This window comes from Anser brachyrhynchus (genome assembly GCF_964034855.1).
Source record: "Anser brachyrhynchus genome assembly, chromosome: W".
In the NCBI taxonomy this organism is placed as follows: Eukaryota; Metazoa; Chordata; class Aves; order Anseriformes; family Anatidae; genus Anser; species Anser brachyrhynchus.
The window spans coordinates 17,470,700-17,495,895 of record NC_137704.1 but is presented as its reverse complement, the minus strand read 5'-3'; the positions used below and the strand labels follow the sequence as shown (position 1 = coordinate 17,495,895).

The window sequence follows — 25,196 nt, the reverse complement described above, 5'->3', positions numbered from 1 at the left end:
CTAGAGAATCCAGACACAGTTGCTGCTGGAAATAGCAGTCAGGGACAAGGCCTTTTCAGTCTTTCTAGGCATTTGGGTGCAAATCCAACAATTATTTCGAGACAGAACTTGAGAGATGTCCTGGATTAATTGGAAATGCTGGTTTTTCCCTCCATCCTATCGCTAATCCATTGAGAATAGGTATTACTAAGATAAACTTAAAATACATCATTTCTATGTATATATACACCCCTATAATAATTAAGAAATAATAATTAAGAAAAACAATAAAAATCACAAACTAATAAGGATTCTTCTGGTGGGGATTAAATACCCCCCTTTCTTTTTCTCCCACTTCCAGGGAGTGTTCCCTGGAAACACTCCAGTTCTGTGTAATTCAATCCCTTTTACTCATTAATTCATTAAGAATTCTTCTAAGGAGAAGTTAAAGGTTTACAATAGATAGTTTTAACAGTTTTAACCTTAAAAGTCTTTGTTAATGCAGTCTCTCAGGTATCAGGGTTAACTGATGCTTTTACCCAGGAATGAGTCCACCCTTTCTCAGCCATTCTTACTGTCGTCTCAGTAGTCAGGAGCACTTGGAACAGTCCGTCCCACTCAGGTTGCAGTTTCAGTTCTCTCCATGTTCGCATCAGAACCCAATCTCCTGCTCGGAATGGATGGATCAGGACTTCCAAGGGTGGGGTTTGAGCTAACAGTCCACGGGTCCTGAGAGATGACAAAGAGGACGACAGCCCGAGTATATAGTTCTTAAGAAAAGCATCTTTTGTCTTATTTTGAGGTAACTCATTCCCTTTGTCCAGGTACAGCAATCCAAATAATATTTCATATGGTGAAACTCCCACATCTTTTCTTGGTGCAGTTTGAATTCGGAGAAGTGCCAAAGGTAAGCACTTCATTTGGGGAAGCCGAGTTTCCAGAACTTAGTCAATTGCTTCTTTACTGTCTGATCTGCTCCACCCTTCCAGAAGAGGAAGGATGCCAAGGAGTGTGAAATTTCCACTTAATTCCTAGAGTCCACATTAGCCCTTGCAATATTTCTGACATAAAGTGATTTCTTTGATCAGAGTCAGTATTTTCAACAATTCCATACCTGGGAGTTACTTGTTCTAGAATTACTTTTGCTACTATGTTTGCAGTAGCAGATACTGAAGGGAAAGCTTCCACCCACCCTGACAAATAATCTACCAAGACTAATAAGTATTTAAATCTACCTACTCTAAGGAGTTCTATAAAATCTACCTGTACATTTTGGAAGTGTTGAATTCCTGGTTCTCGCCCCGTTTGGGCTGACTGCAGAAAATTTTCCTATTTACCTTTTGACATACTACACAACTCCTGCGTACTTGTTCAGCCAGAGTATATATATATTCCTACACATACATATTTCCATAGCACCGCGTCACATGTTGCTTGAATTCCCCAGTGACCCTCTTCTCCTTATTATGACTACACAACTACCTTGGAATACAGAAAATGAGTTCTCTACTGCAAAAACACAACTTAGTTTCTCACAAAAGGTATCCCCACAAGGAAGATATTGTATATCAAGTAGGCAAGTGGACCACTATGGAGAAAGGTCTCCAGCAACTGAGAGAATTAGCTGTGCTGGAGATGATTTATAGTAATCTGAACCATGAACAGACACCAAAAGACCCTGATGAAGTCCAGTGCACAGCATCCATGTGGCGGGAGTTTGTACGGGCTGCACCCCTATCACATGCCAGCACACTGGCAGCAATAAATTGGGATGAGGGGATTGGGCCAACAGTGGATACTGTGTCCAACCAGCTTCATAAATATGAAGAAAATCTCTCTGCCCCAGTACGGGCCTGCATTTCAGCCATGGAGAAACTGTACCAACGGTTAGAAGAACACATAACTTCCTCCTCACCTAGATGGAAGAATCTGTCAGCCATTAAGTGCCAGCATTCTCCGGCGCAAGGAAGGGAGAATCCAGGATGCACACCACGGGGCACCTTGTGGTTTTATTTACATGACCATGGGGAAGATATGAGGAAGTGGGACGGTGAACCGACCTCGGCCCTAGCTGCTCGGGTACATGAACTGCGGAAAGATACAGCAGCAAGAAATGAGGCCCCTAGGAGGATTGCTGCCCCAGTTTCTGTTGGGCAGTCCCCCAGAGGCAGTAGAAGGGCTAGCATTACTCCTGACCGTGACGAAGAGAAAGGGTACTTTAGAGCAGGCTAAGGAACCTGCTTTTGCAGGGGGGTTGGACTCGATGATCTTTCGAGGTCCCTTCCAACCCCTTCAATTCTGTGATTCTGTGATTCTGATCACTCCTTGGCTCTCCAGATGATGAACCAACTCATGGATGGGGATCAGGGAGTCTCGGTTGGTGCGATATTGCCGCCGGTGCCCAGTTGTAGTTGCAATTGGCACTTGCTGTTCTTTAATCCTCAGCAATCCTACAGCAGAAGTGTCTTCTGAGAGACCAGGCAGAGTAGACAGCTGCTTAATCTTCTCTGTACTCAAGGCAGCTATGCCAAAAGCCCACCAGTATCCTTTTAGATCCTTGAAGTACCCTCTCTTGAGGTAGCCTATGCCAAGGATGCACAGAGCCTCTGGGCCAGTCACGATGGGGTGCTTTTGCCACTCATTCCCAGTTAGACTCACTTCAGCTTCCAATACAGTCAATCAGCAAGACTCACTCACCCTTTAATAGTCCTATATGACCAGTGCAAAAGTCTAATGGTGAGTGGAGGCTAACAGTGGACTGTCGAGGCCTGAATGAAGTCACGCCACCACTGAGTGCTGCAGTGCCAGACACGCTAGAACTCCAGTATGAACTAGAGTCAAAGGCAGCCAAGTGGTATGCTACAATCGATATTGCTAATGTATTTTTCTCCATCCCTCTGGCAGCAGCATGCAGGCCGCAGTTTGCTTTCACTTGGAGGGGCATTCAGTACACCTGAAATTGACTGCCCCAGGGGTGGAAACACAGCCCTACCATTTGCCATGGACTGATCCAGACAACACTGGAGCAGGGGGAAGCTCCTGAACACCTGCAGTACATCGATGATATCATCGTGTGGGGCAATACAGCAGAAGTTTTTGAGAAAGGGAAGAAAGTAATCCAAATTCTCCTGAAAGCTGGTTTTGCTATTAAACAGAATAAGGTCAAGGGACCTGCACAGGAAATCCAGTTCTTGGGGGTAAAATGGCAGGATGGACGTCGCCACATTCCAGTGGATGTGATCAACAAAATAACTGCTATGTCTCTGCCAACTAGCAAAAAAGAAACACAAGCTTTCTTAGGCCTTGTGGGATTCTGGAGAATGCATGTTCCAGGCTATAGTCAGCTTGTGAGTCCTCTATATCGAGTGACTCGAAAGAGGAACTATTTCAAGTGGGGCCCCGAGCAACAACAGGCCTTTGAACAAATCAAACAAGAAATAGCTCGTGCAGTGCCCCTCGGGCCTGTCCGTACCGGACCAGCTGTGCAAAATGTACTTTACACTGCAGCTGGGGAGCATGGCCTCACCTGGAGCCTCTGACAGAAGACCCCAGGAGAAACTCAAGGTCGACCTCTGGGGTTCTGGAGCTGGGGCTATCGAGGATCAGAAGCCAATTACACCCTAACTGAAAAAGAGATACTCACGGCATATGAGGGGATTCAAGCTGCTTCAGAAGTTGTTGGTACAGAAGCACAACTCCTCTTGGCCCCACAGCTACCTGTGTTACATTGGATGTTCAAAGGGAAAATCCCCACTACACACCATGCAACCAAAACTACGTGGAGTAAGTGGGTAGCATTAATTACACAGCGGGCTCGAATGGGGAAACCCAACCGCCCAGGAATCCTGGAAGAGATCATGGACTGGCTGGAGGGCAGGGATTTCGGAGTACCGACAGAAGAGGTAACCTGTGCTGAAGAGGCACCACCATACAATGAGTTGCCAGAAGACAGAAAGCAGTATGTGTTGTTCACTGATGGATCCTGCCATGTAGTAGGGAGCCATCGGAAATGGAAAGCTGCTGTGTGGAGTCCCACACGACGAGTCGTGGAGGCCATGGAAGGGGAAGGCGAGTCGAGTCAGTGTGCAGAAGTGAAAGCCATACAATTGGCCCTAGAAATTGCTGAAAGAGGAAAATGGCCAGTACTGTATCTCTATACTGACTCATGGATGGTGGCAAATGCTCTGTGGGGGTGGCTGCAGCAATGGAAACAGAACAACTGGCAGTGCAGAGGTAAACCTATCTGGGCTGCTACCCTGTGGCAAGATATTGCTGCCCAGGTAGAAAACCTGGCTGTAAAGGTACATCATGTAGATGCTCACATGCCCAAGAGTCGAGACGCTGAAGAACATCAGAATAACGCAGAGGTGGATCGAGCTTCAAAAATTGAAGTGGCCCAGGTGGACCTGGACTGGGGACGTAAGGGTGAGCTGTTTGTAGCTCAATGGGCCCATGAAACATCAGGACATCTGGGGAGGGATGCCACATACAGATGGGCTCGTGATCGAGGGGTGGACCTGACCATTGAGGCTATCACGCAGGTTCCCCATGAGTGTGAGACCTGTGCTGCAATCAAACGAGCCATGAGGGTAAAGTGTCCCTGGAACAGGGGAAGATGGCTTGGATTTCAGTATGGTGAGGCCTGGCAGATTGACTACATCGGACCACTCCCACAACCCCGCCAAGGCAAACGTTACATACTTACCATGGTAGAAGCAACTACTGGGTGGCTGGAAACATACCCCGTAAACCATGCCATGGCCCGAAACACTATCTTGGGCCTAGAAAGACAAGTGCTGTGGTGACATGGTACACCAGAGAGAATTGAGTCCGACAATGGGAGTCACTTCTGAAACAATTTGGTCACCTCCTGGGCCAAGAGGCATGGCATTGAGCGGGTGTATCACATCCCTTATCACCCACAAGCCTCTGGGAAGGTTGAGAGGTACAATGGACTGTTAAAGACTATGTTAGGAGCATTGGGTGCTGAGACATGGAAACAGTGGGACATAAATCTACCAGAGGCCACTTGGCTAGTTAACAACAGGGGGTCTGACAGCCATCCTGGTCCTGCTGAAACAAAACCCCTACACACTGTGGGAGGAGCTAAAGTCCCTGTAGTGCATGTAGGGAAGTGGATGGGGAAGGCGGTGTGGGTTGCTCCTGCCTCGGGAAAAGGCAAACCCACTCGTGGGATTGTCTTCGCCCAAGGACCAGGGTACACCTGGTGGGTAATGCAAAAGAATGGGGATATCAGGTGCGTGCCTCAAGGAGATTTAACCTTGGGAGAAAAATAATCTGTAATCTAAGTTGTGTGTTGTAGGAGGACACTGCAGAACCAATGACAGGTCAACTTCACAAGGAACCGGGCAAGTGCAACAGTGACGTGAGCTAAGCTGGTGCTGGTGTCCAGACATCCAACTCCGCCTGCCCTGAGTGACCACTTTGACAGATGAAGCTGAAACCATCGACAGTTCTTATGAACATTTTGGGGAAAGGCCTGTGGAATGAAAAGAAGTACAGACCTATAAATATTTTAATGGACAGGGAACGATGGTGATGAGACTATCTATATACTAAAGTATGTGGGACCTGAGTGTGACACAAATGCTATGGAATAAGGGGTGGAGGTTGTGCTGGGTCTGTCTGGGATGGAGTCACCTTTCCCTGCAGCAGCCCACACAGTGCTGTGCTCTGTAGCTGGAACAGCACTGGTATCACTCCAGTGTTGTGTCTATTGTTGCATGGTGCTGGCACAGCATCAGGACTCCCTCCAAGCCCCCAAGAGCCAGCAGGCTGGGGGTGGGCAAGTGATGGGGAGGGGACATCGCCAGGGCAGCTGACCTAAACCAACCAAAGGAATATTCCATAACACCTGATGTCACACTCAGCAATAAAAGGGGGGCTCCCGTGGGGGAGGGGGCTGTCCTCCTGAACAACCGTTACACGTTTCGAGGCCCTGCTTCCCAGGACGTGGCCAAACATTGCTTGTTGATGGAAAGTAGAGAATAACTTTTTTTTTTCCCTTTCTCTCTGTGCCTCCATGTGGCCTTTTTTTTTTCCCATTCCCTTTCCCTTTAATTAAATCATTCTGATCTCAAACCTTGAGCTCTTTGTGTCGTATTTTCTCCCCCTTCCTCTTTGAGGAGGGGGTGTGAGAGAGTGACCGTGGTGGAACCCGGCTGCCCACCTGAGTAAAACCACCAGAAACACCGCTAGTCACAGGTCTCCAGACGGACCCTGCGCCGCCGATCACCACCCTCTGAGCTCGGCCAGTCAGCCAGTGTTCAGCCCACCTTACTGTCCACTTGTCTATCCCATTCCTTGGTGCTGGGAGAAGCTGATTAAAAGGCTGACGTTTAATTTAACCATTGCTGCTATTCTGGTTCCAGCCTCCCCAAGGGCTTGGCCCTCACAAGAGCAAGCCCAGCGCACGCAGCACCCTCTGCCTGTGATTTGACCAATTCAAGCCAAAAACGAGACTTGTGAGGAAATTTATTTTTTATTTTTGCTCGAAGACCGTTACTCCCGACCCCATTCCAGCGGCGGGATAAATAAGCTGGCTGCGGACCTGGGAGGAGCGCAGCAGCACCATGCTCCCCCCGAGGCCGCCCGCCAAGAGCGGCCGTTAGCGGGCTCCTCACAGCGCTGCCCTGAGGGGCCTCCAGGGGGCGGTCTCCGCGCGTAGGCCCCTCCCATCTCCCCCCACCCCTCCTCTCCCATTGGCTGCAGCGGTGAGGCGGGGAGGGGGGGCGGAGGCGGGAGGGGCGGGCCCCCCGGGGCGCCCCGACGGGCCGGCGGCGGCGGCGGGCTGTTGGACGGGGAGTGATCGGCGCCGAGGGCAGGCGGGGGGCAGGGCGGGAGCGGGCACCGACATCCGGGCCCTTCGCCCGCCGCTCCGACCCGCCGCCGGCAGACGCCGGCTCCGAGCGCCGCTCCGCAGGTGGGTCCACGCCCCCCCCTCCCCCCCCCCCCAATTAGTTTCGGTAATTTTCCGACGGGGGCTTCGCCTTCCTGGTGCAGCCGCCCCGGGGGTGTCACCCGGGGTGGGGCATCCTCCGCTCGCCCGCCGCCGCTGTGCCACCACCAGGCTTCGCCCCGACGGCTCCGCGCCCTGCTTCGGGCAGCCCTAAGTCCCCGCCCGGGGTCCCCGCGCCCCCAAATGCGCCGGCAGCCTCCGCAGCCCCCCGTCCCGCAGCCCCCCATCCCGTATCCCTTCATCCTGTATCCCTCCGCCCTCTATACCCCCGTCCCGTATCCATCCCAACTTACTTATCCCAATTTATTTATCCCATATCCATCATCCCATTTATCCATCTCATTTATCGCCCCCATTTCTTTATTCAGGTGCCACCTGATGAGATTTTACCTCCTCCCACGCCCCTGCCCGCTGTGCTGAGGACCCCCCTTTGTCCCCCCAGGTGCCACCCAGGGCGAGGCATGGGTGCGGATGCTGCTGTGCATCTCCCAGTGTTACCATGTCCTGTGGCGGGGTTTCCCCATGTCCTGTCCTGCTGCTGTCCCCCACTGGCAGGAGGGGAGTCCACAGAGCGCCTGGGGACCTCCTGCCCTAAGCCCCCCAAAACGTGGGGCTGGGGGAGCAGCGTGTGGGCACTGAACCCGCTCGTCCTGCTGCCCGATCGTGCCATTGATCACACTACTGAACTCCCTCCCGAGATTGTTACAGCTTCAAAAATTGATGGCACAATGAAGCCCTTTATTAGCAACATAACTTTTCCTCCTTTCTTTCCTCCTTTTTCTTTTTTTTAACCCAGCACAAAGTGCAGAGCCTGTGCTTGGCCATGTCCTGCAGGCATGGTCTGTCCCTCTGCAGGCGGCCCCAGCTACCTGCCAGCTGGGCTGCATGGGGAGATGGCACGGGGGGAACGATGTGCGCAGAGCTGGCTGATCCTTTAACCTGTGCCTCCTTGCTCGCAGCCTGCAGATAGGTCTGTGCAGTTCCATGCTTATAAATAAAAGTATTTAGTGGTGACTGTAATATTTTATTCCCTGTTGTGCCCGCCCCGGGTCTAGCAGCGGCTACAAGTTCTTGCGAGGCGTTAACTTGGCATTTTGGTGTCAGCCGGGTTCTCCTGCAGGAAATCCCTCAGGTTCGCGCCGCGGCACAACGTGGTGGGGTGATGGATTACCCGGGCAGGTCTCCCCCCGTGTGACACCTCCGAGTGACAAACATCAGCTGTTGGTGCACACTCCCGTCACAAGCCCCAGCCGGGACAGCCCTGCAGGCACCCACTGCCAGCGCTTTGGGGCGCCAAGGGGAGGCTGACCCCCTGCAGCCCCAGCTCCTGGCAGCAAGTAAATCCCTGGGAGCTGCAGCTCTCCTTTCCAGGAGAAATGCAGAGCTTTTTGCCTTTTGCTGGTTGCGCAGAGGCTTCGGGGTGTGCGTGAGCGCATGGGCAAAGATGAGGAGCAAGGAGCCCAGATGCTCTACGCAGATGTGAGTGTGCATGTATGGGCGTAACATAAATCACACTGCTTTGGAGCCAATATAACCCTTCCATTAACGGGAAAATGGGAGGCACGGCTCCTGGCATTTAACTGTCTGGGGCTTGCCATAATGTAGATCCCGCGGCCATCCTGTGCCAGAGCGGGCACCGCAAGTCACGCAGAGCTGGCGCTACCTCTCCATGTCGCCTTGGGCCAGCCGCTTGGCTTCCCTGCTGAGCCTCCGCACCTCCCAGCCCTGATTTTGGCGGGGCTTTTGCACCCTCTTATTTTTAGGGACCTCAGCACTGCGCCAGGCATTGTGTGTCCCCTGCTCGCGGTGGCTTTTTGGCACCCCTGTGACTGATGGCACCTCTCCTGGGCGCTGCTTGGACACCTTGCTGCATGGCATCCGGACGGATGTGCTTGGGGAGGCTGGGATTTGTGGGCTTGAACACAGTGAAAAATCCCCTCCTGAGTGGGACTGTGCATCAGCTTGGCTCTCGTTCAGAGCCAGCAGCCCCGCGTGCCTCCTGCTTGTCATTATTAGGGCGCTTTGCTCGTGCTGCCGAAAGCTGTGCAGCTGTAAGGGCAGAGCAGCTGAATGCAGCTTGCGTAACCCGTCCGAATTAGAAACTTACAGGCGAGTGGGGTGACAGCACACTCAGGGTTGTCCCCCATCTCTTCGGTTGGGTAGTTCTGGGAAGGTGACTGCGCTTTTAAGTCCAGGAAGGAAATGAAGTGAGCATGCCGAGGTGTGCTCCTGGGGCAGGGCTGTGCTGCTGGTGTCCCCATATTGGCTCCTGCAGGCAGGTGAGCATCCCCAACCCACCTGGCACTGCCATGTTCCTTGCATCAGTGCTGCAAAAGAAGGAGGATCTTTGGGTCTATAAGCGCTGGGCAACGGGAGCAGTGCCGGTTTTGGACATTTTTACCTTCTCCTCCATGATAGCAGTCAGTTGCTGTAGAGGTGGTTTGGGGTGAGAGCTGCACGAGCACGTCAGGGGTTCATAAGCAACGTCCCGCTGTTTTCCAGTGGGAAGTGGGGGCTCAGCAGTGCCTGTGGTGTGAGGAGGAAAAGCACTCCTGCCCGCCCCAGGAAGCCCTGCTGCCTGCCCTGCTTCCATCGCGGCCTGGAAACAAAGCTGGTTTTACTGGTTAGAAGAGATCAGCCTTGAGATCGCTGCTTCCTTTCCTTAAAAAGAGGAGCCACCGATGTGGAAATCAAAGTGCAACGGCAGGCTTTGGGTCATTTTATCTGCGGTGAAAAGCCTTGGCACCCGTACCTGCGGCGTGGGACTGGTGCTGGCGCTCAGGGACCTGACCTGGGGAAGGGTTGTGGTGCTTGGGGACTTCTGGTGACCACCTGGGAGCCCTGTGGCACTCGGGCTGGCATGGGCCGAGGGGGGCTGTTGTGGAGCTGGGAGCGGGACGTGCCCACTCGCCTGGACTGCCCCAGGAGTAACCCTGCATGGTCAGTTCGGCATTGTTGCGAGTGCTGGGAGGTCGTAGCGTGCTGCTGCACCGACCCTACACGCATGCTTTTTTTCCTCTCCCAGCCAGCCCCAAGCCTCTGCTGCAGCCCTGGCGGGGAGTTGTGGGGCGCAGGGACCTTGGTGTCCCCACTTTTGTTCCTGTGGGCAGCCCCTTGGAGCAGCCCCTCACTCCCTGCCTGGGGGGGTGGCTGCATGCGAGAGCTGCGGGGGCTTTTGAAGTGCCTGATCGTGGAGTGGCAACAAGCAAGGAACTTCTGGATTTCCTCCTGAAACCTTAGGAAGCTCGACTGGTGGTGGTGGTGGAGTGGCGTCTGTGCTGCGGGGAAGAAAAATGAATTACAGGGGTATTTAAAGGGCTTGCTGCTGTGAGCTGCTCAGCCATTTTGCCCGGCTGGAGGCTCTACACTTGCCAGAATGATGTGCCTGAATACATGTTCAGGCAGCTAAATATGTGTGGCTTCACCTCTAGGCAAGGCAGGGTGCTGCGGAGACCACACTGCCTTCGGTGGGAAGTGCCTGGTACTTGGTACTTAGGAAAATCAAGCTCCTCCTGGTACCTAGGCATTAAACACGGTTTCTGAAGCCCCTCGCCTTCCTGCCTTGCCCAGGGCATCTCTGGGAGCACTAGGACCAGCTTGGCCCCAGCCAAGTGGGTTTACGCGGCAAGGTTTTGGTAGCAGGGGGCCATAGGGGTGGCTTCTGTGAGAAGAATCTAGAAGCTGCCCCATGTTAGGTAAGGGCCCCACTGCTGACCAGAGCCGAGCCTATAAGTGATGTGCGCCTCTGTGAGAGCATATTTAAGACAGGGGAAAAAAAAAACGCTGCACCACACAGCAGCTGGGAGAGTGAGAGGAGTGAGAAACAGCCTTGCAGGTGCCAAGGTCAGTGAAGAAGGAGGGGGAGAGGTGCTCCAGGCGCCGGAGCAGAAGTCCCCTGCGGCCTGTGGTGAGGCCCGTGGTGAAGCAGGCTGTCCCCCTGCAGCCCATGGAGTAACACGGTGGAGCAGGGTTCCACGCTGCAGTCTGTGGAGGAGACCACGGTGGAGCAGGTGGACCTGCACCGATGGAGACTGCAGCCTCTGGAAGACCCCTGCCGGAGCAGATTCCGGGCCGGACCTGTAGCCTGTGGAGAGGAGCCCATGCAGGAGCAGGTGACCTGGCAGGAGCTGCTGCCCGTGGGGGATCCAGGTTGGAGCAGTTTGCTCCTGAGGGACGGACCCCGTGGTACGGACCCATATCTGGAGCAGTTCTTGAAGAGCTGCTGCCTGTGGGAAGCCCACGCTGGATCAGTTCAGCAAGGACTGCATCCCGTGGGAGGGACCCCACAGCACAGGGGACGAGAGTGACCGAGAAGGAGTGGTGGAGAATAAGCGCTATAGACTGACCATAACCCCCGTTCCCCTGTTCCCCTGTGCCGCTCGGGGGGAGGAGGTGGAAGAGGGTGGATGGGGGGAAGGTGTTTTTGGTTTCTTTCCTTTGTTTCTCGCTTCTCCAGCTTGTTAGTAATAGGCAATAAATCTTACTGTCTCCCTACGCTGAGTCTGTTTTGCCCGTCACGATAATTACTGTGCGATCTCCTCGTCCTTATCTCAACCCTTGAGCCCTTTTCATCGTATTTTCTCCCCATTCCTCTTTGAGGAGGGGGAGTGAGAGAGCGGTTGTGGTGGAGCTCGGCCACCCACCTGAGTAAAACCACCACAACTTTCCGTTCCCTTCTCCCACGAACCTCAGGGAGGGATGGGTGACACTCTGGCAGTTTATACAGTTGTTTTGGCAGCTTTCCCCTGAAGTCATTATTCTGGGTACATGGTGTCCTGGTTCCAGTTAGGACAGAGTTAAGTAGCTCATAGTAGCTGGTAGGGTGCTATGTTTTGGATTAGGATGAGAAGAGCGCTGATAACATGCTGATGTTTTAATTGTTGCAGAGCAGTGTTTACACCAGGCCAAGGACTTTTCGGCTTCTCGCTCTGTCCTGCCAGCGAGCAGGCTGGGGGTGCAGCAGGAGCTGGGAGGGGACAGGCCCAGGACAGCTGACCCAAACTGGCCAAAGGGGTATTCCATACCATCTGACGTCATGCTAAACAATATATAGGGGTGGCTGGCCGGGGTGGGGGGCCGGCTGCTCGGGAATAGGCTGGGCATCGGTCAGCGGGTGGTGAGCAATTGCATTGTGCATCACTTGTTTCTTACACATTATTATTAGTAATACTATTATCATTATCACTATTATTATTATTATTGTTATTATTATATTCCTGTCTTAATGAACTGTCTTTATCTCAACTCACCGGCTTCACTTTCCCGTTTCTCTCCCCCATCCCAGAGAGGGAGGGGGGAGGGTGAGCGAATGGCTGTGTGGTGTTTAGCTGCCAGCTGGGTTAAACCACAACACATGGTTTGTTTGTTTATGCGTTTTGGTTTTAGTCAAACACCATGCATTTTTTTATTGTGTCTGAAAAGCTCTGGGGCTTCCTTTCCCCTCCCTGCTCCCAGATGGTTGGCTATAAAAAAAAAAAGGAAGGCTCCACACAGGAAATATTAGAATAAAAAATGAAATATTTCAGTTCTGTAATGAATGAAGTTTGGCCTTTCCAGAGAGGTTGTGGGAGACAGGAGGGGAAAAAAGTGGCAGGTGTGTTTGGAGGGAAGGGTGTGCCCTGCCTTGTATTTTAAGCTCTGCTGGTTCAGTGCCACTCGTTTCACAGCGCTCCACTGAAAAGGGCTCTAGGTCCCGGTTTGCTTTTAATTTCATTGTGACCAGCTGGAGGAAACAACCCTGCCCGTTCTTCTGAATCTGTTTCAGCTCATCTATGTAATTAGCTCCTGGTTCCCTGTTATCGTAACTGGAAGGAGACACATGGGCTTATTTACCTTAGCTGGTCGGTCTGAAGGGAAGCACGTTCATATTTTTTTGGGGGGAGTAGCAGGCGGGTGGGGAGTTGATGGGGCTGCTGCTTTCCCTTCAGCGCATCCCCAGGAGCAGAGGGAGGCTCTGCACAAGAGCCGGGCTCAGTAGAAGCCCCCGGAGGGCAAGGTAAAGCCCCCTGCTCCATAGGGAGCAGTTCTGGAGGGTGTCTTGGGTGTGCTCATTGGTCCTGCAGGGAAGTGGGTCGCTGGGTGGGAAGGGAGCTGCTCAGGGCTGTGCCCACCCAGGACATCTTCACCCAGGACATCATCGCCTTTTTGGCATGCTTGCATGGGTGCTTGGGAGCTGGGGTTCTTCTCTTCATTTTTGCTGAGATTTTCCCAGGGATTTGGGGAGATCTGGTTTCACCAAACCTTTGTTCTCCACCCGTGAAATGCAAGCCATGATGCTCCTCTTGCTCCTGTGGAGCTGGTGGTGTCTCCTGCTGCTGCTGTCAGGCTACGTATTGATAGCTCAGTCCTGGTTGGCACCTGAATGAATAACCGCAATACAAAAACATAAGGAAAAAAAATATTTGCAAAAGCAACAGGTTGGAGATCTTAAGCTTATGCAGGGCCATTCATCAGAAATGGTGCCCAAATGCTCTATAAACTTCCACATGCACACAAAATGCTGCTCGCAGCACTGAAATGTAGCTCTCCTCAGGCTTCAAGGCAGCGGCAACTGTTTAATAACAAAACTACACAACGGTTCAGGACCCGGAATGAAGAATTACTGCCCCTGCTTGGAGCTGCAGGGAAAACTTGGTTCAGCGAACAGGATGAACCCTGCTGGAAACTGGCCAGGATGTCTTTATGAAAATCCATCCCCTATGAACATGATGTGGGAATTTTATTTGCGCCTGCCGGTGGCCAAACCCAGCAGTTTTATGGCTTAGCTGAAGGTTGTCACCTCTGCCAGCCTTTTGGGTTGCGGGGTGGACGATGCTCCAGAAAGCCCTGAGTAACCTTACGGGGCACTGCCTTGCTGCTAAAATGTGCTGTCTCCCAAACTGGTTCTTGCAGATTTGGGGCCCAGTGCAGGCAAGATTTACCAGTCGGCAAGATGGGCTTTGGCCCTAGAGGACCTCTTGGTGCTGACGGACCGGGAACCTCTTGTTTCCTGCTAGACCGAGCATTGCCAGCACTGAGCTTTTACTTATTTATTTATGGGCTCAGGCCTTCTCCCTCTTCCAGGCTTTGCCTGGTAAGACAAAGGCAGCAGTGTGGCGTGCCTTGAAATCCCGCTGGGAAGGAGGAGCATGGCATGCCGTGGTGTTAGCAGCCTGCAGAAGGAAGGTCAGCTGATCCGAGCGAGCGGTAGGCACACGGGGCGTTTGGGGTGTATTTTTGTGCTGCTTCGTGCCGAGTGCACAGTTGAAACAAAAAAACCAAAGTAAAAATAAAAAGGGGGTGGGCTGGCACACCGTGGCCTCAGACAGAGCAGGCGTGGGCCTGAGGATGAGGTCCAGAAGACGCAGACAAGCTGGCCACTATGTGCAGCTTGGGATCCTGTTCCCTCTTGGCTTCCAGAAGTCAATCACTGTGACACCGAGCGGGATGCGAGAGAAAACATTCTGGGTATTCATTGTCGCTTTTAAGCATCCTGATTGTCAATTAAATAAAGGAGAAGAGAAACATGACAGATGATAATCACTTAAATTGTTCAGCGGGGATTTGTAGCCGGCGCTATTATTGCATTGCCATCTGCCAGCAGTGCAGCAGTTGTCAGCCTTGCCTTTACAAATCGCCCCACTCAGATGTTTGCAGCCTGACGGCAGGGTTTCTCTTTGGGCTGCAGTTTGGTACTGGCAACCTCAGCCTTCTCTCAGACTTTTTCAAATGAGAACACTCCCTTCGAACAACTTCTGCAAAGTTACAGGGGCAAAACCATCGGGGCACTGCACCCTGCTCCTGTGGCATGGCAGCACCAGTGGGTGGTGTTTCTTCATCACCATTTCAAATTATAAGTGTGATAAATTAGCGGGTGTTTGTTCATTGTCTTTAAAAGGAATTCAGAGGATCTGCTGAGAAGATAAGGTTTTGCAATTTACGACCTTGTTAAGGGGGAAGACTAAGCAAGTAGATAGTGGGGAGGGGGTGTTGGATAAACATCCTTGGTAAAACAAAGACTCTGTGAAATACTGTTTCCCGCTTCACTACCCTCCCCCTTGAACACGAGCACAACGCATGATCATTGAAAGAAAAACAACGACCCCCAACAACGAACTGCTCAGCTTCAGAAGGTTCAACAAGTCCTGACAAGCCGAAACTTGGATGCTATAAAACGGCGACACTGAAAAGGGAAAGTTGCGTGCTGTGGTGGAGCGGAGACTCCCCAGCCGCCCAGCGCTGTTTTGCTTGTGCCTGCTTACTTAATTAATAAAATATTTCTGATAGACCAAGAAATTTGTATGGTCTCACTTATAACAAATTTGGTGCCGTGACTCGGATGAAGGCGGATTGACTGGGAATCCCTCTAGGGGAGGCGCCCCGCCGATTTCGGCGGCCCCGGGAACGGGAAATCCCGCTCGAGCCCTTCACCGACGAACCCAAAATTAGGCACAAGCAAATAAAACCGGTAACCCCAAGCAATCTTTGTGCACGAAGACCAAACGAAGACCCACGGGGTGGGTAAGTATAGGCCGGTGATCCGTTCGGTTGGGGTTGGTTATCCCGGAGTGCGTCTGTGTGAGACGTCCAATTGCGGACGAAGTGAGTGCGGACCCCTCAGTAGTGCGGTTCCCACATCCCGCGAGGGACTGGGCCACGACCAGGGGGAAGCGGCTGTGTGTGTGTGTGAAGGCACTCCGGAAGATGGGACAGAAGAAGAGTAAGCCTTCTGGTCCCATGGGTGGGGTAATGCCTAGTGCTAGGTTGCCCCCTATTCCCCCAGATAGTCCACTGGGGTTAATGATTAAGAATTGGAGTGATTCCCCTTTTAGGCGGGGAAAGGATAAAGTAAAAATGATTCATTATTGTGTTGAAGTTTGGGGAGGTAGGCAAATTATTGGCCCATATTCGGGTCGTTTGAAGACTGGGTTTGCCAAGCCTTAAACATTTATGTAAGTGCAAAGGAACCTTTTTGTTTAGAGGAGAGCGAATATGCGAGCCTTTGGATTGGCTCAGAGAATCGAGTTAATCTGTACCCTTTAAAAGAAAAAGGAGGGGCAAAATTACAAATTGTGGAGCAAGAGATAAAGTACCTGGGTCACCAGTTAAGTAAGGGGACTAAGAAGTTAGACCCAGGCAGAATCAGTGGAATATTGGCTTTAGCATCCCTGCGAACTAAAAAGCAGGTACGGCAACTGTTAGGGTTGACCGGATACTGTAGACAATGGATAGAAGATTATAGTGGAAAGGTTAAATTTTTATATAACAAGCTGAATAAGGATGGATTACTCAAATGGACAAAAGAAGATGAGGAACGACTGAAGAAGTTAAAGGAGGAACTAGTACGCCCCCCCCAGTGTTAAGCTTACCAGATTTAAGGAGGCTGTTTTGTTTTTTTTTTTGTGAACAGCGCAGAAGGCACAGCATACGGAGTGCTGGCCCAAGAATGGGCAGGGAGTAAAAAAAAAAAAAAAAAAACAAACAAACCTGTGGCCTATTTGTCTAAATTATTGGATCCGGTTAGCCGGGGTTGGCCAAACTGTTTGCAGGTAGTGGTAGCTGCTGCCTTGTTAGTGGAAGAAGCACAGAAGATCACTTTTGGGGGGGAAATCAAAGTAATATCTCTACACAATATATGCGGGGTACTGCAACAGAAGGCAGAGAAATGGATCACTGACGCCAGATTATTAAAATATGAAGGAATTTTGATTTCCTCTCCAAAATTAACCTTAGGAACAACCTCCCTACAGAACCCTGCTCAATTTCTTTATGGGGAACCAAATGAGTCCTTAGGACATGATTGCCTCCGAAATATAGAAGAGCAAACGAAATTGAGACCTGATCTAGAGGAAGTGGAATTACCCATTGGTGAACAGATATATGTGGATGGTTCCTCGAGAGTAGTCGAGGGAAAGCAAAAATCAGGATACGCGTTAGTAAACGAGAAAACATTTGAGATAGTGGAATCTGGACCTTTGAGCCCTAGCTGGTCTGCCCAAGCTTGCGAGCTATATGCCATATTGCGGGCCCTAAAATTGTTGAAAAATAAAAGCGGTACAATATATACAGATTCAAAATATGCTTATGGGGTAGTACATACATTTGGTAAAATATGGAAAGAAAGGGGGCTCATCAATTCACAAGGAAAGGGTTTAATACATCAGGAATTGATTACCCAGGTTTTACAAGCTATCAGAGAGCCCAAAGAAATTGCTGTAGTACATATAAAAGGGCATCAAAAAGGCCTCACTCCTCAGGTTAGGGGTAATAATCTAGCAGATCAGGAGGCAAAAAGGGCAGCATTAATGAGTATAAGAATTATAAGAACGAGGGAAGATTGCCCAGACTGTGGGAAATACTTAATACTTATACTTAATATATAATAATTAATATAATAATTAATAATATAATAATATATAATAATGCTTAATATAATACTTAATACTGTGGGAAAGGCTTAAAGGAATTTCCATGTTATGATTGCTGGAGTGAATGGGGAGTTGATGGGATTGAATGCAATTGTTCAGAGGAAGAAAGCCCGCCTTATAAAAACTGCTACAAGTGCGGGCCGACTAACTCCCTGTGGTCGAATGGACCCATTCCCCTCCCCTTACTCTGTTTCACTATTACAGAAGAAGACAAGATGACACAAATGGGGGTTCAAAAAAAAAAAAAAAACCGATAAAGGGAAATGGGTACTGTCTGATGGACGGGAAGTGTTACCAAAATCAGTAGTTATGAGGGTGCTACGGAGATTTCATGAACAGACGCACTGGGGTACTCAGGCGTTGGTGGATCAATTTGCCACATATTATATGTGTATAGGGATTTATAATATAGCAAAGAGGATCGTAAATGATTGCATAACTTGTCGGAGGGTAAATGCTCAACACATGAGAAAAAGGGTCCCGGGAGGAGGATGAGAATTGGCACATCGACCTTTTGCAAAGATTCAATTAGATTTTACTGAACTTCCAAAAACGGGGCGATATAGATACTTATTAGTTATTGTAGACCACCTCACAAACTTTGTTGAAGCATTCCCTACGGCAAGGGCCACAGCTCAAACCGTGGTAAAGATATTATTAGAAAGCATCATACCCAGATACGGGGTAATAGAAGGAATTGACTCTGATCGAGGCCCACACTTTGTGTCAAAGGTATCCCGAGACACGATGAAGGCTCTGGGAATTAAATGGGAATATCACACTCCCTGGCATCCTCAGAGTTCGGGAAAGGTAGAACGAATGAATGGTGAAATTAAAAGCAACTAACAAAGCTTATGATAGAGACTAAAACCTCCTGGGTGAAATGTTTACCGCTTGCACTATTGAATATCTGGACATAGCCCCGAGCCGATGTCGGAATCTCACCTTTTGAAAGGCTGTATGGTATGCCTTATGATTTAGAGATGCCATCTGATCACCCCCAGGTACAGGATATCCAATTAAAACCTTATTTAATACAGCTTATGAACCAACGGAGGGAGTTGCAAGCGAAAGGCTTGGTGGCTAGATATAGCAATCCATAGGATACAACCTGGAGATAGGGTTCTAATTAAGACATGGAAAGAAACGTCTTTAACACCACGGTGGGGAGGCCCCTATGTTGTTTTACTTATCACAGAGACGGCTATCCGGACGGCTGAGAAGGGGTGAACGCATGCCAGTCGCGTGAAAGGACCGATCCAGAAAAGCAAATGGGAAGCGGTCGCAGGCCCTGATGACTTAAAGCTCACGTTGAAACGAACTCGATAAGTATGGTCTAACTGTCTATGTATCGTAAAAAAAAAAAAAGGAGGAAAGGGGACCCTGTTTGATCAGAAAAAGGTCGCGGTTACCTGAGAAACTCCCCTGAAGAACACTGCTGCTGCCGAGAAGAACCTGCACCTTGTAGTTCGCTGCAACCGAACTGACAAGCGAGGCAGAGAGTGAAACGGTGGGGAATTACGTGGCCAGGTAAAGAACTCTGGAAAATGGGCCCTAGCCATTTTTTTTGCGATACATAGTAATGGGTACGATTGTTTACACTGTTCCTGGGTCTGCGCACCCTCACAAACCTTTTAAATGGAGCCTGATTAGATGGGAAGATCACCATGTTGTTCAGCAGATAACTACTGCTGGGGGACTGATAGGGAAGGCATCATCTATATAAAGAAGGAAGAGACTGAGTCCCCAACGGGTGGGACCAAATCAGAAACTGTCGGGGAGTGTTTTGAGGATTCAGCCTACACAAGCTTTTAGAATGCTAACTCCTAATAGCCCTAAACCACTGGAGGTTGCTAATAAATCAGTAAACCCGGAGTACGGGATTAGAAATGAAGGGGTGACCGGGAATAACATATGGAGAATCATGAATGCTAGTTATCAGTTGTTGAATCAACCAAATCCAGACGTGCCTAGACCTTACTGGTTATGTCTTGATATAAGGCCCTCATATTACGACGCCATTGGGGATCTGGGAGAAACCACCCGTTCAAACGAAACCGATCCCCCACAATGCAATTGGGGAAGGGATGTAGGAATAACGTTAACGGAAGTAACTGGGAATGGCAGGTGCGTAGGCACGGTCCCTGGTGAGAAGTTCCATCTATGCAATATTACAGAAAATGTTACACAATTAGACAAAGAAAAATGGTTAATACCAGCAGATAACACCAGATGGGTATGTTCGTCTCTGGGGGTAACTCCATGCTTATCTTTAAAATTGTTCAACTCGTCTCATGATTTTTGTGTACAGGTAGTAATTATACCTAGGATTCTTTACCATTCTGAGGAGTATATGTACATCCAACATGCTATGGCAAAAAAAAAACACTTAAGGAAGAGAGAGCCTATTACGGCTGTCACTTTAGCCACTCTGATGATTCTGGGGGCTGCAGGAGCCGGAACTGAAATTACCTCTCTGGTAAAACAAAGCCAAGAATTTACCTCTCTACGCATTGCTGTAGATGAGGATTTGGCCCGTATCGAGCAATCCATATCAGCTTTAGAGAAATCTGTACGACAAAATCGTAGGGGATTAGATCTGATTTTTCTACAACAAGGAGGATTGTGTGCAGCCCTACGAGAGGAGTGTTGCGTATATGCAGATCATACTGGAGTAGTAAGGGATACAATGACTAAATTGAGAGAAGGGCTAGAAAAACGAAAAATAGAAAATGAAGCCCACCAGAATTGGTATGAATCCTGGTTTAATTACTCACTTTGGCTCACTACACTGCTATCAACTATAGCAGGACCTTTGTTGCTGCTCATATTAACACTAACTTTTGGACCATGTATATTCAATCGAATAATCGCGATTGTAAAAAAAAAAAAAAACGATTAGAGGCAGCTCACCTTATGCTTGTGCGTGCGAAATATGAATCTCTTGAACAGGAGGAGGATGACGCAGAAACTTTAATATTGAGCAAACAAGTGCTTCAAAAATTCATCAATGAACAAAATATGTTAGAAAAAGAAAAAGGAGGGATTGTGATAAATTAGCGGGTGTTTGTTCATTGTCTTTAAAAGGAATTCAGAGGATCTGCTGAGAAGATAAGGTTTTGCAATTTACGACCTTGTTAAGGGGGAAGACTAAGCAAGTAGATAGTGGGGAGGGGGTGTTGGATAAACATCCTTGGTAAAACAAAGACTCTGTGAAATACTGTTTCCCGCTTCACTACCCTCCCCCTTGAACACGAGCACAACGCATGATCATTGAAAGAAAAACAACGACCCCCAACAACGAACTGCGCAGCTTCAGAAGGTCCAACAAGTCCTGACAAGCCGAAACTTGGATGCTATAAAACGGCGACACTGAAAAGGGAAAGTTGCGTGCTGTGGTGGAGCGGAGACTCCCCAGCCGCCCAGCGCTGTTTTGCTTGTGCCTGCTTACTTAATTAATAAAATATTTCTGATAGACCAAGAAATTTGTATGGTCTCACTTATAACAATAAGGCTATAAATGGGCCCTTTGGTAGCGTGCAATTAATATTATGATGCAGGAATCAGGTTGTAAATTTAAAGCGCTCAATAATAATGATGGGATTTGCAAAATAACACAAATTTGTACATTAATTTAGTGTCTGTTTGGAAATTATTCTATGATGCCTCTTCAAAATACGAAAAAGAAAATGTAAATCTTATTTTCTGTGGCGTTGATGGTGCAACTTGAGCATCTCACTTTAACAGCTTTGTGTGTATGTGTACGGACGTACTCCCGTGTGTATGCTTGTTGTACGCCTTTCTGTGTGGATAACACTAAATGCCTGTATCTGTGTTCTATTTCTGTATTTATTAGTACATTCACTCCATTTTGGCAAATAATACTCTAAGCTTTTAAAGGGGAAAAAAGTCTCTGATGGCTAAACTTGCTATTGACACGCTCTCTGCTAGGAATTGCACTCTGTACATAGCTTTTATTACCTCCTGCCCTTCATTTAGGTTCTTCTCTGTCTCTGTCTTTTATTATGGATCAGGCTGGCAGCACTTAGGGTGTGTGTGTGTGAGTGATGTTGCTCGCCTGGCTAGCCCACTGATTTCGGGAGCAGCCCTTCCGCAGGCTGCGTGTGCAGGGTTTTCTAAGCCCGTTGGCTTTACCGGGCCTCAAGCTGTGAAGAAACGCCCAGCAGTCCATATACAACACCTGTTTGCTGGCTCAGCTGGCTCGGCAGTTCGAGCATGCAGTCCTGACGGAAAGCAAGAGGCAGAGAAATGGCAGCCATGAGTCTGCAGTGCATTTTAGCAGGCTTTGCCCAGAGCTGAGCGGTGCCGGTGGGTGCACCTCTTTCCAGGCCAGCAAGGCTGCTTGCACAAGGAGATGCCCCGCTGCTCAGGGAGAGCCTCCTGATGCCAGCAGGCTCTTTTCTCCATCCGGGCTCTGAAAGTCAGGCTTGTTTGAAGGCTGAGCTCTTGCCAAAATCCCATCATGGGTGGGATTCTGTACCATCTGCCTGCTTCTCCAGATGAACACACCTGAGCCTTTGCTAATGGCAGAAGGAGGATGCCCCCGAGCAAAGCCCCATCACCCCTTGCCAGGGATATGGGTGCTGTCAGCTGGGAGCTGCTGCTGCTGAGCTCTTCGTGTCATGGTCCATATCAGGCCTGGGCTGCTTCCCCAGGACATAGGATTGTTATTCTGAAATCATGAAGGTTGGAAAAGATCTCCAAGATCATCCAGTCCAACCATCTCATGGTTGCTCACTGACATCCCAGGACATGCTCGCTGGGAAAAAAAAAAATGCAATCTTTGAAATGTTTGTCCTGGGCCTGAGCCAAAGTGCAGGACCAATTGGTTTGGGGGAAATAGAGAAAAAGGAGCCGCTTTTTTGATGAGAGCTGCTGGGAGGATGCTGCTGTGACAGCCGCGGGTCCTCCCGTCCTTGCTGAGCCAGCTGCCAGCACACGGAGCCAGAGCGCGGGCTGTCCTGGTGCTGCTCGGGGGCTGGCAGCGGGGATGTGTCACTCCTGGGAGGCACAAGAGGATGTTAAAAAGGAATAAATACCAGCCCCCCCCCCCCCCCCCCCAAAAAAAAAAAAACAACAGAGGAGGAAATTAAAGCAACCTTCCAGTCTTGAGCTAGTTTCCTCTGTTGCATTTTTTGGCAAGAGTTGGCGCAGTGGTGGAGGGGAAATCTGCTGTAACTTTCCATTGTCGCTGCCCGCCGCGCTGCCTGGGGATGCCGGATGAAAGGGGCCGAGGCCAGGGAGGGAGGGAAGGAGGGTGGGAGCTGGGGTTTTGGGGAGATAATGCTCCCCTCACCCCCGTGCCATGCAGCAATGCCTTGGGCTGCGCGGGCGGTTCCGTGTGAGCATCCCTCGGGACCCCGCTCAGGCGGGGGGCTGGTGGTGCCCAGCCTCCCCTCGCCCCTGCTCTGCGTTTTAGGCCCGTCCTTATTGTCTCTCGGTGCCTCCCAGTTGCTTGGCAACTCCGTGCTGTTAATGGGGCTTCATCATCCCCTCTCTGTGTCCTCCTCCTCCCCGGGGTTGTCTGCAGATATAGGAAAATGGCTCTCGCTGCCTCCCAGTCGCTGCAGGTATCCCAAAATCAGTATCTCCCCAGCTGCGCTCTGCGTGACCAACTCCATCACTCGCAGGCATGGATGGTGCAGAGGCTCTGCCGGGAGCTGTGGGCTCCTTGTCCCCAGGTCGCCCAGCCCAGGGTTGAGCCCCCTCCTGCTCTCCGTTACCGCGAGTCCATGAAGCCCACCTGGTCCTACAGAGCTGGCTTCAAATCTGGGAGTGAAATCGGGCTGCTAGGAGGCTCGTTTCCTCCGTTATCTCTTCCCTGGCTGGACTCTGCAGAGCCGTGTCTAGAGGTAAAATTGGTGCTGGAAGAAAAGTGCTCCCTCTGAGCCAATCAGGACGGCTCGTCCTTGCCCATCTGTGTGCATTATTGCCGGGCAATAGAAGTGTTTCCATTGCATCTTTGGGCTGGGTGTGCCAAACTTGGCACAAAATGCCAGCCAGGCTGCCAAAATGCTTGCAAAGGGGCAGGACGGGGTCTCCATCATGTTTAATTCAGGCTCGGCTGTCTTCCTCCAATTAGCACACAGGCTTCGGGGGGGCGTAGGATGGTGCTCTTTGGTGGAGGTGAGGTTAGGTCATCTTCGAGTAAAATGGGTAAAATCCCGTGAATTTATTAAAAGCTGTCTGGGATCAGTGAATGTTTTCAGCCCGTATTTCTGATGGAAACCTGCAAAGGAGCTGGAGAATGATCTTGAGGTTGGGAGCAGAACTTGGAGACGGCTCCGTGGTTTGTCAAACCAGGAGATGGCCCCATGACGAGGCCTGAATTTAGAAACTGCATGCATGCAAAAAGTGAATCTAATTGGCCAATTGCATACTAATTCATAGCAATTACACATGTAAATTAGGTGCATAATTTTGCATTCATTCCATGCAGGTGTTTATGCACAGCATTCCTGCAAAGTGCTCAGACTGTTGCGTGTCAGCTATGCTCGTGGATGGGGATGTGCTGGTGATCGGTGGCAGCAGAGGTCAAGGGTGTGATGTGCTCAGGCATGAAAATGAACCCATTTTTCCACGGGATCTAGAGAAATGTGCTTCTCTTCCCTGGGAGAACTGCTCCACCTTTAGCTCAGCTCCTTTGACAGCTTTGGGGGAGAACAGAGATGCACGAGGGGTATCCCTGAAACTGTTCTCAGGGCTTCTTGTTTCCCAGGAAGTGCTGCTTATTTTCTTTTTCATATTTAAAGCAAAAACAAAAACAAAACCTAATGACCGAAGGGGCTTGGTTTTGTTCTCTGGAAACCTCTTAGACTTTTTAATCTCTGCTGAGTGTGTCATGGGCTGGAATCTGCATAGGTCTGTGCATGCTTCATTCTTGCTTGCTTTGCCTGTCTGAAGAAGTTGCATTATATACAGCTTGCTGCTGGTGCTATCCAGAACCCCCATTATTGCTTCACGGTCCACAGCCTGATCCTGGATGTAAATCTCAAGTCTCTGTTTTGACTTTCAGCTCATTGCATCCTGAAGCTTGTGCCTTTACAAGCAGTAGGGCTGTCCTAATGATCTTGAAAAATGTTTCCTAATCTCTGTCTGCATCTGCCTACTTAATATATACAGGTATTGATGGTGTGCAGTGAAGATGTTTGGCTATGCATTTGGCTAGCATGCCCGTTTTACTGCAGTTATTAACAGCGGGGTTTTCTTCTGTAGGCAATCCCAAATAAATGACAAGAAAATTTTTAGGCGCATCATGCCACCAGATAGTAGGTATATGCAGCAGTTTGTTTTGAAAGTGTTTTATATCTGTTCCAGGTAGACCTTCTACTTGGGAATCCAGGTTACTGGGTAGTATTTAGGGTGTGTCTATGGGGCTCAGGAGGGACGGAGAAGGAGTTCATTTTCACCTCCTCTAAAATAATCTCAAAATAGGGAGGGGTGCTGCATGTAATACAGCCGTGGTTGTGATTTGTCAGTGGCTAAAGCCTGATGTGCCTGGAAACCAAAAGGTAAGGAGGAGCCCAAGTTCCCCATTGCTGCAAATTCCCCCATTACTATCATGTGTTGCAACAATTTGTACTTTAAAGGCACCATTTGTGTAAAGCTTACTATTGTCTCTCCTACATGTTGGACTTACATAGTTTTGCAAGAGATAATTGCCTATTTGGGAGACAAAAAGCTAATCTTGCCTCAGCGTCTAGTCTTTTTCTTAGCAAAACTGATAGTTGGTGGGAAGTGCCTTCCAGTAGTGAGTGTCTGAATAAGTCTGGAGGGAAACAAGTTGGTAGACAAAGTGCAGGTGTGGCTTG

At 49.8% G+C, this 25,196-nt stretch overlaps 1 protein-coding gene across 2 annotated transcripts in view; it reads left to right on the top strand.

The window, feature by feature from the left end:
* The first annotated feature begins 6,792 nt into the window (after positions 1 to 6,792).
* Positions 6,793 to 25,196, top strand: part of ZBTB7C (zinc finger and BTB domain containing 7C) — a 216,874-nt gene continuing 198,470 nt past the window's right edge. For both annotated transcript variants that reach the window (XM_080572140.1, XM_080572137.1), the window contains exon 1: positions 6,793 to 6,922. The gene's annotated coding sequence lies outside the window, so the exon portion shown is untranslated. The remainder of the gene's footprint in view (positions 6,923 to 25,196) is intronic.